Source organism: Sceloporus occidentalis, unplaced genomic scaffold (assembly GCF_023333645.1).
Source record: "Sceloporus occidentalis isolate IW3139 unplaced genomic scaffold, rSceOcc1.0.p SCAF_2, whole genome shotgun sequence".
NCBI lineage: Eukaryota > Metazoa > Chordata > Lepidosauria > Squamata > Phrynosomatidae > Sceloporus > Sceloporus occidentalis.
This window is the reverse complement of record NW_028316982.1, coordinates 96,434,875-96,448,549: the sequence shown is the minus strand read 5'-3', so window position 1 is coordinate 96,448,549 and position 13,675 is coordinate 96,434,875. Positions and strand designations below refer to the sequence as shown.

The 13,675-nt window shown below is 37.8% G+C and overlaps 1 protein-coding gene across 3 annotated transcripts in view; it reads left to right on the top strand.

Moving 5' to 3' along the window:
• The window catches only part of LOC149318735 (protocadherin-15-like), a 952,040-nt gene that overhangs the window by 249,956 nt on the left and 688,409 nt on the right, over positions 1–13,675 (top strand). The gene's annotated exons all lie outside the window — the stretch shown is intronic.

Here is a 13,675-nt window from a genome sequence, read left to right as displayed (position 1 = left end):
TTACATGTGATAAAATATCTGTCCCTTTCTGGGAAAAAGATGGTATATGAATTAAATAAATAAATGCATTTTGCCTGGGAAGAGTTGGACAGTCTGTTCTTTCAATTGGAAAATATGCGCCTTCCTCTTTTCTCTGCTTTAGGTTTCTCCAAAGCATAGGAAGAGGATTCATGAGTCACCTGGGCTTCTTTTCTGACTGTCTCTTTGGGGAAAAGATTGAAGGGATTCTATTGAACTTGTGATGTTTCTTTTGCATGCATAAATAGGTGAAAAATCAAGAGGCATATCTTTATTTTCCTCCAAACTTAAAGCTTCAGTTTGTTTATTGATTCTAGCTTTCATTCCTAGTTTATGATAAAAGATTATCTTTTTATGTAGTTATATATAAGTTTTGTTCCATGCATATGGCGGAGAGAGACAAGAATATTTTGTCTGTTGCTAAGAGGGATGCTGGAGGGTAATGAGGTAGTGCTGAAAGAACAATTGGCAATTTCCTTCTTTAGACTTAACCCAGTATGTGTTCAGTTACTGGAATGGGAATTCTAACACATATGTTTCTCACATGCCTACCTTGCCTTTAGGTAATTTATAAATGGAGAATTTCATGTACATAGTCCACTTGGATGTCTGTTATTAGAATCCGTGTGATACTTATCACACATGTGAAGGCCTGTTTTAGCTCTGCTGTTCTTCATTGTAAATTATTGTTTGTCATTATTCATTAGTCCGTATTGCATGAGCAGTAAAGGGGTGTTGCCTCTTAATTACTAACTTACTTATTGAAGGGAGTTGGTTCTCATTTGGAAAAGACAGCATTACACACTATGGCTGTATCTACACTGCAGAATTAATGTAGTTAGATACTGTTTTAACTGCCATGGTTCAATGCTATAGAATTCAGGGATTTGTGGTTTTGTTATATATTTACCCTTCTCTATCAGAGAGCTCTGGTGCCATGACAAACTATATATCCCAGGGTTCCATAGGCTGTCCACTGCATTCATTCTGCAGTGTGGCAGTACCCCATATCTCAGCAGTGATAGGCATTTTAGCAACCAAGCTGCCATGGCAATACTTTCTCTCTTTCATCTAAAACTCTGTTATTGCTACAAAGTTGAAGTAGCCTGTTGCCATTCCTCATTACCATGATGAAAGCAAGCAATTAGTAGTTACTAAAGTAACTAATTATTGCATTGGTCATCACTTCCTTTTATTTTATTTTCAGACAAGAAAAGTCCTTAGGACTGATAAGAAAATGGGATAGCACTTGAAAAATTCAAAATGTCTATACAAATGCCCTTAAAAACTAACATTTTAAAGTAACTAAAAATGATTATTCATTACACCAGTAGAATAATTCTACTTTTACTCATTATGTTAATTTTGCAATGTGGCTTCATGATGTCCTTGTTATAAACAAACCAGCCAACAAGCAACTACCTGAACTATTACAGGTAATAGTGATACTTGTTATTCATTCTTTCCAAGCTCTGCTTTCATTGGTCCAAATGTTGTGGGGGGGTTTTCAGTCAGAGAGAACGGGTTTGATTTTGTATGAGTCTTGCTGAAAATGTCATGGGGAAGATTAGATGGATTGGAGAATGTTATATAGCATAAGGTGCCTGGGAGAAACAGCAGCCTTTGCATCTACCATGTCTGTGTCACTAATTACATGTTTTACATTTCCCAAAGTATTGAATCGCTGTCACTCATTCATATGGGAAAATAATGCAACGATAAGTTTTGGGGACCAATAGTGGGGAACCCAGCCACCACTAATAAGAATTCAGTGGTGGTGTATGTGTGTGAGTGTAGAAGCAGTGCCATAAAGTTGTACGAGAAAAGCAGTGTACATCCCACAACCCTAAAGGGAGCTGGATTAAATAAAAGGAAACTGCACTGTAAGTAGGTAGGAAGTAGAAAACAACTTTTCTCTACCTCCTTAGAGCCTGGAGTTTGTGTTCATTTAAGAGGAAAGGGAACAGCAGCAGGTATGTCTGATGTGATGTCCCCAGTAATGAATGTGGCATTCTGGTTTGATCACAAACAGTCCTGAACCTTCTTCTGCTTATTAAATCCTGATGCACATTACAGTAATCATGTCTTTAAAGACCAGTTTCTGTGCCTCAAACCAATATTAGAGTTACACAAACAGTGACAAAACAACAGTTAGTGGATATAATGAGTGTAGTGGCACAGTAAAGTGAAAATGATGACTACAGCAATGCAAAAACAAATATAATGAATGTTAAAATGCACAATTCAACAAGAAGGGAAAAATATATGAAGCACAAATTATACCCAAACACAACAAGAAAAGTCAGTCCAAAATAGATCAAGTCTGAAATAGTTTGTGCAGAATGGCACATTGTAATCTAGTTTCTGTAATCTAGCTTCAGAATTGCACACTGTAATCTAGCAAACTAGATGGGCTGCTATGAGAGTACACTCTCTAAGTACTTCCACTACAGAAAGTTCCCAGGCGTGGTCATCTCAAAATTGCCTTGAAGATTGTTTGCCAATTGGTTTAGTATGTTTCTAAAGTAGTCACAGATTTGTTGCCACTAAAGCAAAATGCTGTAACAGATTTGTAAGTAGCTAGAGAGTGTTCTTTCATAGTAGCCTATTTGCTTTGTTGTTCATCTAGATTCATATATGATGCTATTCATTTAAGAGGGCATCAGGCACCAAAATGACCACTACTACATCGGTTATGGCTCCAAATAATCACCTGATCCAGTAGCCAAAGAGTAGACCCCACATTTCCCAGCTGGATGCTGGGGATACCCACAAGATGCCATTAGGTGAGAAACACATTGGAAACCAGCACTGAAGATTATCACACTAAGACTTACTGTGAGTGAATTGTCGCTGGATCATTGGGGAAGTGCATGTGTATGAATGCCTGCCGTGCTTCTCCAGTGTCATGGAATCGCCAGTGTTCCTCTAGTGTCATGGAATCATTCAGGGAGAGTGAATTTCCTATCAATGCTCATTTTCTGTTGATAGGAAATTCACTCTCCCTGAACGATTCCAGGACGCTAGAGGGACACTGATGATTCCATGAGGCTGGGGACGCAGAGCAGGCATTCATACATGCACACATCTCCAACGATCTAGGGACAATTCACTCATGGTAAGTGTAGTGTGATAATCCTCACTGTGTGTTTCACTGTGCTTCCTGGGAGTGATGCAGGGATGAACCCTGAGCTTGTCATCACCTTGAATGCTGTTATCCCCCAAGTTCGCTAAAATGCATCTCAAAGTAAGAGGAATGTGGACTTAGATGCCAGCCCCATTCTTCCCCACCACCACCACCACCACACAAATGGATAAAGACCAATACATACCATCCACACAATTGTGCAGTTAATAGAATTCTGAATCCACCTGCCATATCTAGCAACAAATCAATAGAAACCAAAAACAAAAGTAAGGATGGGGAGGAGAGGCTTCCTCCAACATGTTAGTGGCATATGACATGGGCACACTGTATTTCATAAACCTTTGTACGAACAATCCAATGGTAATCAATACTATTAGTCTTTTCAAAGATTGGTAAGAACTGCACTCGTTGGCCCCCTCCACATTTAAAATTCCTCCTGTGATTACACAGGTTTACATTACCCTGTTGAACTTTTAGCAAAGTTGCAAAAAGTGTTCCTAATGCTTGCCATTTGTTTGATCAATGCCATGATATATAATGTGAGTTCTGTTTTTGTCATTTTAACAGGGGAAAAAAAAGTTTTGGAGCTCCATCATTGGGTGCCAATTTAACACTAGGTTTCAGCAGTGCTCTAAAACTGCCAATGTAATTTATAAGGTGACCTGCCTGTGTGGAAAGCAGTACTTAGACAAAGCTTCAAGCAGTTTGAGAAAATGTTTTAATCTTGCGCTTGTTCAACCGGAACAAAAGAAGTTTGAATGCCTGTCTGTTCCTGTACTGTATCTAACAGCCTGGTCCTGTAGATTGGCTTTAGCTGGAACAATGCAAATAGAAGCTTGTTCTGCTGCAGCTAAAGAACAATGCATGCCTGGAATATCTGGTGAATACTAATATTGTTATGATAAGCAGGTTTGCACCACCCTCTGTAGCTCTTATAGAAGCTTCAGAGACCTAACTTTATGATCTCCATGTGAAGAGATCAGTCACACTGTGTGCCAAGTGTATTCAGTTCTTCCTACTGTATACCTTTTACAAATTTACAGTCAGTTGCTTGCTTTGTGCAATTAATTTCAGTTCTGATGACCACACAGAATGGCAAAGCGTTCTGCAAAGCTCTGATGCCTTTCTAGGCTACTTTATTTCTTTGTCATAATTACAAACTAAGCAGGACCTACAGCAGGAATAGACAACCATCAGGGGTTGAAAGGGCTGCACTGTTCCCTCCAGTGAACTTTGGAAGGAGATACTCCATGTTTAATACCTAAGTAATTTTTTTTTATTTACCAGTTGCCAGTGCAGCAATGAAAAGTTTATAGGATATGCAAAGACCATGAAATAAAAAGAATCTGTGCAATGTGTTTGTGGCTAGTATAATATATTAGCCCTATGAGAATGGAAGTCTGCAAGCCACCAGGATTGGCCCTACCATTAGATAGCAAGTGTTTGGCTGCTTCACACAGTAATTTTGGAGTGTGTTGTTGTTGTGTTTTTATTGTCAGGGATGGAGGTACAGCATGTGTATGTGTGTGTTCTGTTTTCTGAACAGAAATGTGATTAATCACTCCTCCTTCCCCTCTTCCATTATGTTGCATGCTCTGCTTCAAAGGAGATGTTGTGGTTTGTTAAACTCCAGTTTCTTGTAACATCAAAATTGGAAGCTGTGTCTTAAGCTCTCCTTACAATCTTAGGTTGCAGACCACAGTTTATTGCTTGTTCCCACCTGAGGGATGCAGAAATAAGTTGACTGGCAGGCAAACAAAGAAGAAAGCCACAGGAATGATGTTCAACTATATGAACATTTTTAATAAAGATGCCAGTTGCCCAACCAGTTACATCAGAGACATTCATTGGGCATAGCAATATTCTTCTTTGGAATATTCTTGCAGTTATTCCAATAAAATTATATTCCTGTGCCCTTATTTCAATGTAGCTGTGTTATTAAATTAAACTTTAACTTTAATTTCAGAACAGAAGTACAAATTTGATGTAGACTTTTAAGATCAGAATTGACAGCACATCCTTCTGTGTGTCTGTTCAGATCCAGAGTTTAGTGAGACTTACTCCCATATATGCAAGACTGCATCTCCAAATCAAAATTTTATTAGCATTGTAATTCCAGACCAAAACCTACTGGTTTGATATGAATATTTCAGAGGCTTATAAACACATTAGGTTTTGATGTGATAAAGTCACCAAAAGATCATTTATTGTATAACTTGAATGGCTTGAAATTAAAGATCCATAGAGACCTGTTCATCTCCCAGCCACTTTAGGAACTTATGTGGAAAAAAATATATGTGAGAAACAGTACTTATAAAGAATTCTCCTTTCATTTTTCACTACATTTCACAGGTACAAATATAAGTTTCTTTTATCAACATAAATTGCTTCTTCACAGTTTCTGCCAATAAGTAACTATCTTTGAAAACAGAACAGGCACATCTCTCAGATATGGAAGGCAGGAATGCTTTTATATTTCAGCCTCGCAAAGGTAACTCTTCAAAATCTCAACATGATATATTTTTGTGGGGTAATATGGACCACCTACCTTTTTGTGCACAATGACAGTACTGCACAATATATTTGAAACTGCTGTCTTGTTTCCCTTTGCCAAGAAGACAAATAATCTGTGTCTTTTGACATGGTTCCAGGGAATGCTGAGTCAATTACATGTTCTGCTAATATTAATGTTGTTATCATGTTCTCTGAGATAACTTCAGAAGACAATACACACATGCACACAGTTGCGCAGGAGAATATTCTCCTTGAAACAGGTTATAGTTGTTGTTGTTATGTTTATTTATACCCCGCCTTCCTCCCAGTACAGGGACTCAAGGAAGCTTACAAGTCTAAAATATTCCAAGTTAAAACACTATAAATATGGGTTCATAGCCCCAAAAAAACACAAAAAACTATAAATATGCAAAATACAAGTTTAAAAAAACAATTAAAGAACACAAACAATTAAAAACATTGCATTATTAAAATTTAAAACTTAAAATTCTTCAAAATAAAAAACACAGCAGCATAGAAATGGCTCTACCTGCCGCCGGAAGGACAGCAGGGATGGAGCCATCCTGGCCTCCCTAGGGAGGGAGTTCCAGAGCTTGGGAGCAGCCACAGAAAAGGCCCTTTCTCTTGTTCCCACCAAACACACCTGAGAGGGTGGTGGGACAGAGAAAAGGGCCTCTCTCAATGACTTCAATATTCTTGGGGGCTCGTACAGGGAGATATGGTCCTTCAAATAACCTGGACCCAATAGTGTGTATTAATTCACAAAGGAAAATCAGGAAATATAGTCATGCATTCCCAGTGGGGAATTCCTCAGATCTTTTACAGGACATTACAACTGCACAGGATATAATTGCTATCACTGTGGTAAGTATTAGCAACTTATCAAAAGAGATAATAAACAGACCCAAATACCTAGGTGTTTTAGGCACTCTGTGTTCTTCATAAATAACACTTTTTGCTTCATTGAAGTAGTGGCTGTTTCATTCATTTTGTGAATAATGCATTATTCATGAAGACCTTGCAACTTGGATCTCCCCCATTTTCTGACACTGATGCTAGAACTCTGACATTTTACCTGGATGACAAGCACATGTTTTGCATATCTAGCCCCAAGCGTCTGCATTATACTAGTTCCTTTTATTATTTATGCAACGAATGTGTGTAATGTTTTAATTACTAGAATACAAAAATATAAATAAAAAATGAGACCTGTAACAAAATTTTGCAGCGTAAAAGATTCCTTTTCTAGCCCTCGATGCCCTTTACATGATACTGGAGTCCATTCTCTATCTGCTTCCTGATTTTTTAAAATAACCTCCTCTGCTTTTCTCAGCATTCTGTGGCAACTGTGCATTTTTAGTCCTCACTGGGTAATTTTGTATCTTCCCTAAATGGTTCCCTAAAATATTTTTTAACCTCTACAAACCCTAGGGTCTTTCTGGTATCTCCATCTTGTGCATGGATATTGTGTTGTGTCTATTTAAAAATTCATTCTCAGACTGCATCTACCCTGAAGAATTAATGCAGTTTGACTTTGCTTTAACTGTCATGGCTCCATCTCGTGGAATTCTGGGATTTGTAGTTTGTTGTGGCACCAGAGCTCTCTGACAGAGAAATCTAAATATCTCACAAAACTACAAATTGCAGAGTTCTATTGCATTGAGCCATGGCGATTAAAGTGGTATAAAACTGCATTAATTCTACAGAGTGGCAGCAGCATTAGAGAATATATTCACTATTAGTTGCCACTGTGCAAAAACAATCGCCTGGATTTCTTAGGCCAAAGGTAAGTTTTATACAACCCAAGGTAAGTCAGAGAGCAGATGCTGTTTGAATATAAACAGTAACTTCATAAAAATATATAGACCAGCATCAGGCATCGCAGGTACAAATCTGTAACCTGGAGTTAAGCACTCATTACTTTTAAATATTCATGGTTCTTATGTGATTTTAGAAGCTATGTCACAATATCCACTTCCTGGAAAGCAGCAACTGCTATTGATAGGGTTCCATTCCCCTCTCACTCTGAAAGCCGCTGGCTGCTGTTTCCTCCAACCAACCCCTTTTGTGTGAGTGATCTGTTGTACAAGGAGGAGTTGAATCAGGTACTCTACGTTTGCCTGTCACAATGGGGATTCCTCACAGGAAGAGGTGGGAACAGCAGCCAGCTCCTTCCCAAACAAAAAAGGGAGCATGGACCACATTTGTCTAGTATGTGGGGATTGAGAGGTTGCACCAGTATTCAGTGCATAGGACTGTAACTACAGTGCTTACATGGACATGAAGATTATAAAGGATTATGGTCATAACTGACACATTGGAGCCAGCACGAGGTGCAAGCATGTTAATGCAATGAGAATTGATAGCTGCTCCTCCCCACATTAGCTTCTTAAGCCCTTTGAAAGCTTTATTTGAATGTCCAGAAGTATGGGAATGGAAATTGCAGGGAAGTAGGAACAGGAACAAAATGGGAAGAGGCACTTTTAGTACATGGATGTATTTCTAGCTCCACTTAAATTTCACATCTAACTGTCTTTCCCATTTAAGTTCCTAGTCCCTTCCTCATAGACACTACTACTCACAGAAAGGGTGGGAGTTATGAGGCTTTTAGATGTTCTTGTATGCCAGCTCCCAGCATTCATCATCACTGATGATGCCAGCTAGGGCTGAAGGAAGCTGCACTCCAACAACATCTGGGGGGCTGCATGATACCCACGTCTAGGTTTACAGTGAGGAAACTGGAGAATAATCAAACAATTTTTTTAAAAAGTATTCACAATCTAAATGGAAGTTGCTTTGATCTGAGAGGCACTTGAAAGAAAGTGTCAGCATGCGTAAAGAGAAATGAGATGTACGTGTGTGTGTGTCTGTGTGTGTTTGGTTGTTTTGTTTTTAGATCCAACACATTCTAACACCTGCGTTGTTCAAGCTGGTTCTTAGTCCTGCATCAGAAGAAAACATCTTTATCACATACAAAAATACTGAACGAGTCCTTTGCTCACCTTCTTTATCCCTTGATAGTGGCTCATGTAACAGCCCATTTTGTAGGCAGTTTGCAAAGAATAGCAGTTGCTACCATTTGCTCTCCTACTGTCTTTTTTCCCCACCCTTTCTCCATCTTTTCTTCATCATTGGCATATTAGTTTCCAGGATAAGCCAGTGAGCAAAGGCAAGAGCTGTTTTTGAGGCAGTATACACAAAGGGAGTTGCATATCATCCACAACCTATCACCTAAAGGCAAACTGAAGGGTGGCTTTCTTTTTCCTGTGTGAGTTGCCATTGTGTGGGGCATGCAATTTTAGGAAAATAAAGCAGTTAATGCAATTCTGAAGTTTACTCACTAGCTGGTTTTGCCAAAATATGAATGAGTGAATTTCAGGTTTGGATAATTCATTGTAAACAAAGCATCCAGAAATGTAGTTTTTGTTGAAATGACCAACTCGGAATTAAACAACACTTAGACACTGGTCAGAAAACAGATCTTCTCATTACTGTGTGTTCCTATGTCAGTCAGAGGGCAGGTGTGGGAAGGAGAGGGAATAAATTAATCATGCCCTTTCTTGTTTGTATGTATTATTTTTCTGTTGGTTTACATTTCAGAGGTTAAAAGGTTTACAGGGTCTCACTAGCACTCAAATTTTAAGATCCATCTTTCTACCTTTAGCATTCAATTATAGTATACATATATAGTATATACCTTTGCAACAAGATGTATCCATCCATCTATATTTTTACATGCTTAAAAAAAATCTAGCCCTCAGCTAATCTATTTAAGAAAATTATATCTATAATTACTGTAGGATATTGCAAAAAGGCTAAAAACATCATAACCACTTTTCTGCTTGTTTGTTCGCCAAAACTGTTGTATTGAATTATACTGATGTTATTTTGACCCTTTTCCTTTAGTCTTTACCAGTAAGTCAAGATTGGTCTGACTGGTCTTTACCAATAAGATTTCCATTTGATCTTTATTATTGCCTTCTGTGCCAGAGGCCAATCACCCAATCTTTCATCATGACTCAGTCCAGCCTAAACAATTTTAGTTCTCTTTTGCTCTACTTTTAAAGTTGTTGCCGCATCCTTTTTCTTTTTGCAGTTTTTGCCAGTATACTCTTTCATTATTTAACCCATGTATTTTTATCTAAAGAGAAATGTCAAAAGTTCAGATGGTTTGGGAAAACCTGAGAAGTCAGTGGCTGAACTGTGGAATGCGTAATTCTCTTTGTTTTTCCTCTACTGGTTAAAGTGAAAGGGCCATTGTGCATTTATAAACTGGTTGTCCGTAGAATGGTTGCCCATCTATCTCAGATATTTGGCAGCTATCTTGCTAACAATATAAGAACAACATTTTGTCATTAAGGCTGCTAAATTCTAATAAAATTAGGACAAATAAAATATTGCAAACATTTGCAAACAAAAGAGAGAATTCTGACAGTTAATTTAGCCGTAAGAGTAAATTTAACTATGGCTACCATCCAGTAGATGGGCACAAGTTTTCTTTGTAGAAGGAAGGCATTCTGAGGAAAGGCAGTTCTCCCACATATACCAGAAGGCCCCAGAATGATGCAATGTCTGAAGTACTATGAGGTGAAAAATGGAGACCATTATTCCCCTTTCCTTCTCCCTCCTCTCCCTTTGGAGTTTACACATGGGAGGAATTTCTCTTAATTTCGAATGAAAAGAAAGTGGGGCCTGAATACATTCACGTGATCTAATCCTGTTAGTACTCCCTTACTGACGTATGATGTAGGCATAATCACTGGCTACTGTTTTTGATATATGTATGTGATGTATTACATCATACTGATTTTGTATTTTGTATTAGAAGATACTATTTGGTAATTGTAGATGCACACATTCCAGTTATGTTGCTGTAGTGTGGAAACTATGTGATGATCAACAAGTTTGAATCCTGCATGCTTTAAGTGTGGTAAAATGACTTATCGTACACGTGTGGACAGATAAATATTCCCCATCTGTTGTTCAGTAGAAAGAATATCTTACTGCTTTAGTTATGCATGAATATGCATTTTATAGATAACAATATAAAGAAAATGTATTCCTGAAAAATATAGTCCGTTTATATTAATATATGTGCATAGACCATGTTTATATCCTATTAATGTTCATTTCCATTTCCCCCCTTTCTCTCCCCCCCTTCATTTCCTTTGTTTTCTTTGAAATTCTACTTCGAAAATCCCATGGAAAAAAAGATAGGGGTAAAAATGAAGCAGAGACTATCACCTGCTGCAAAAAAGAAAGAAAGAAGCTTTTCATATGTACTGCATGCATTTATGCAATACTCAGTGGCACTTTGAAGCATCAGTTCTAGCTCCCTAATTCAAGGCAAACACAGCTTTTGCCTCCTGCCATCCCAGTCATAGGTTGTATTTTACTGAGCTGCAATATTGAAGGTGGACTCTCAGAGTTTAAAAAAGTTCCACATTAAGTAAATCCTGTTCAAAACTTTCATTGGAATCCCACTTTAGTTCTGCTGCTTTAGAGGCTTATTTTGCCTTAGGAGCACTAGAAATGGCCTGAAATAGCTTGATTTTGCTCAAGCCTAGGACTTTGTCTCAGTCTGGTGCACATTCCTACACTGAAGTGGCCAGTCAGAGTTGTTCTTCATTCACTTTTCCAAAGGGGGAAGGTCAGGGTGAGTACAGCCCTCTCTCTCTCTCTCTCTCTCTCTGTGTGTGTGTGTGTGTGTTAGAGATATTAACAATATTTGAAAATAGCTGAAAAACAGTAGAAAAAAATGCTTTTTGAGCCTTTAAAAATGTAGACAGGAAGACTCTGGGACTGACCAGAATCTTTGCAATTTGGAACTTATTTTATACAAAATTTGCATATAGTTATTTTGCACATAAACCAATACTTTTATATTCATAAATATTTTATGTGCAAAAAATTAATGTTTTGTGCATGGAGTTGTGCAAATTATATTGCCTCTGAAGAAAATGCTGGTCTCTACACAAACCAACCAGGCATGAATTTTGTGAAGAATAAGTCCTAAATTATTCATTTCTTCCTCATTCCTCAAGAAGAATGTCAATGGAGAATTACATTTCATATGTGTGTGTGTGAGAGAGAGAGAGAGACAGAGAGAGAGAGAACGGGAGATTGTATTGTGTTAGTGTATGTGTGCGCCAGCAGTGGAGTGGCTTCACCAGTTTAGGGATGTGATTTTACCATTGCTTTTAAAAGGTTCCTGATGTAGTCAAATTGGCTGATGTTCTCTTTGTGTCGTACTAGAAGATGTGGGGTCACTTCCCATTAGTCTACACCAGTAGTAGAGGTATTTCACATTACACACTTGTCTCCAGAAGCCATTTTTGAAACAATGTCAACAACACATTTGGGATGTATTTGTTAAAGGAAAACTATACCAACTAAACTATACCCTGTTAGAGAATCCCAGCCACCTCTTTCTGTTGAATCTTTCCATTATTGCTTTTTGATATGATTAGTATATGATGAAAATATTGTAAAATTCCAAGACAATTATCTCAGTCTTAGAGATAGGATGACTTATGTTGAGCTTGTCAGGAGGCTGGAGAAAAGAGAATGAGTCACTAAGAAATAATTGAGATTTAGCTTCCTATACCACTGAAGTATTTTTTATGAATATTTAATCATGTATTCCAGGGGGCAGCTGCAAAAGCCTTGCCTTTATTACCATTAATCTAAAATAAAGTTAAATGGATATTCAAGTGATCTGTGGCACATTCCTTTTTGAGAAGGTAGTTAAGCTTCTATGCTATTTTTCAGCAGTATATGGAGGTCATGAATAACTCTTTGTCCTCAAACAAAGTAGTAAAAAATCAAAGGATACAGAGTTGGGTGGGATGATCGAAGACGTAATCCTTGTAACATGTGTCTAGCAGGGAGCAGCACATTTCCTAAGAAAGTTCATGCAGGGGATGATTATTATCCACTAGGAATAATAATATTGTTATTGTCATTAACTTTATTTATCTCTCACCTTTCCACCCTAAACTAGGACTCTAGGTGTTTTACAAATCAAAACAGATGCAATATATTGAAAACAAGCAAATGATTAACATTAAAATACACTTACACTGTCAACCACATTAACCCATGGTAAAACATATAATTTAAGCAGCATCATTAATGACAGTATCATTAAAAGCCTTATTGCCCTTTTGTCAAGAACTTTAAAAGTTTTTTGGAATTACGTAAAGGGGAGAGACAGCATAATGTAGTGGTCTGAGTGTTGGACTAGGAGTCTTGAAACTAGGGTTTGAATCAACCATAGAAACTCACTGGTTGAACTTAGGTGAGTCACATTCTCTCAGCCTCAGAGAGGGAGCTATGGCAATCCCTCTCTGATGAAATCTCACTAAGAAAGCCCTGTTTTTGCAATAAAACAGAAGTGACCTGAAAGCACAGCAACAACAAGAAGTATTAAAGGATGGAGGAGGAGGAATCATCAGAATTCCAACAATATGATGAGTCTTACCCACTCCAAGCCACTACAAGGAGGGTAGGAAATTTGTTTGATTCACATTTGATTTGAGCTGATCCAGTTGATACTTCTCAGAGAGATGCATGAACTGTAATGCAGGTAGCTTTCTATTTCCCTCCTTCTCCAAACATGGATATGCTCTTATTTAATAAAGCTGTGTACAAAAATGCTTGGTTCGTTGTATTAAGATGCATACAATATAGGGAGGAAATCATACAAAAAGGCATAGACCGTGCAAAAATGAGTGGGTTTGAGAAAATGGACTCCACAGAGGGGTGTGTGTGTGTGTGTGTGTGTGTGTGTGTAGTCCATTTTCTCAAACCTCCTCAATTCTCAAATTTCTCAAACCAGCTCAACTTGTGTAGTCCATTTTGTCAAACCTGCTCAGTTAGATAGCTCAATTTTTTTTAAAAAAAACCTCCATATTGTTTTAAATACTTTTAAAGTATTTGAGACAATGCAAAATACCTGTTTGCATTGTCTCAATTGCCTCAGTGGAGTAAGAG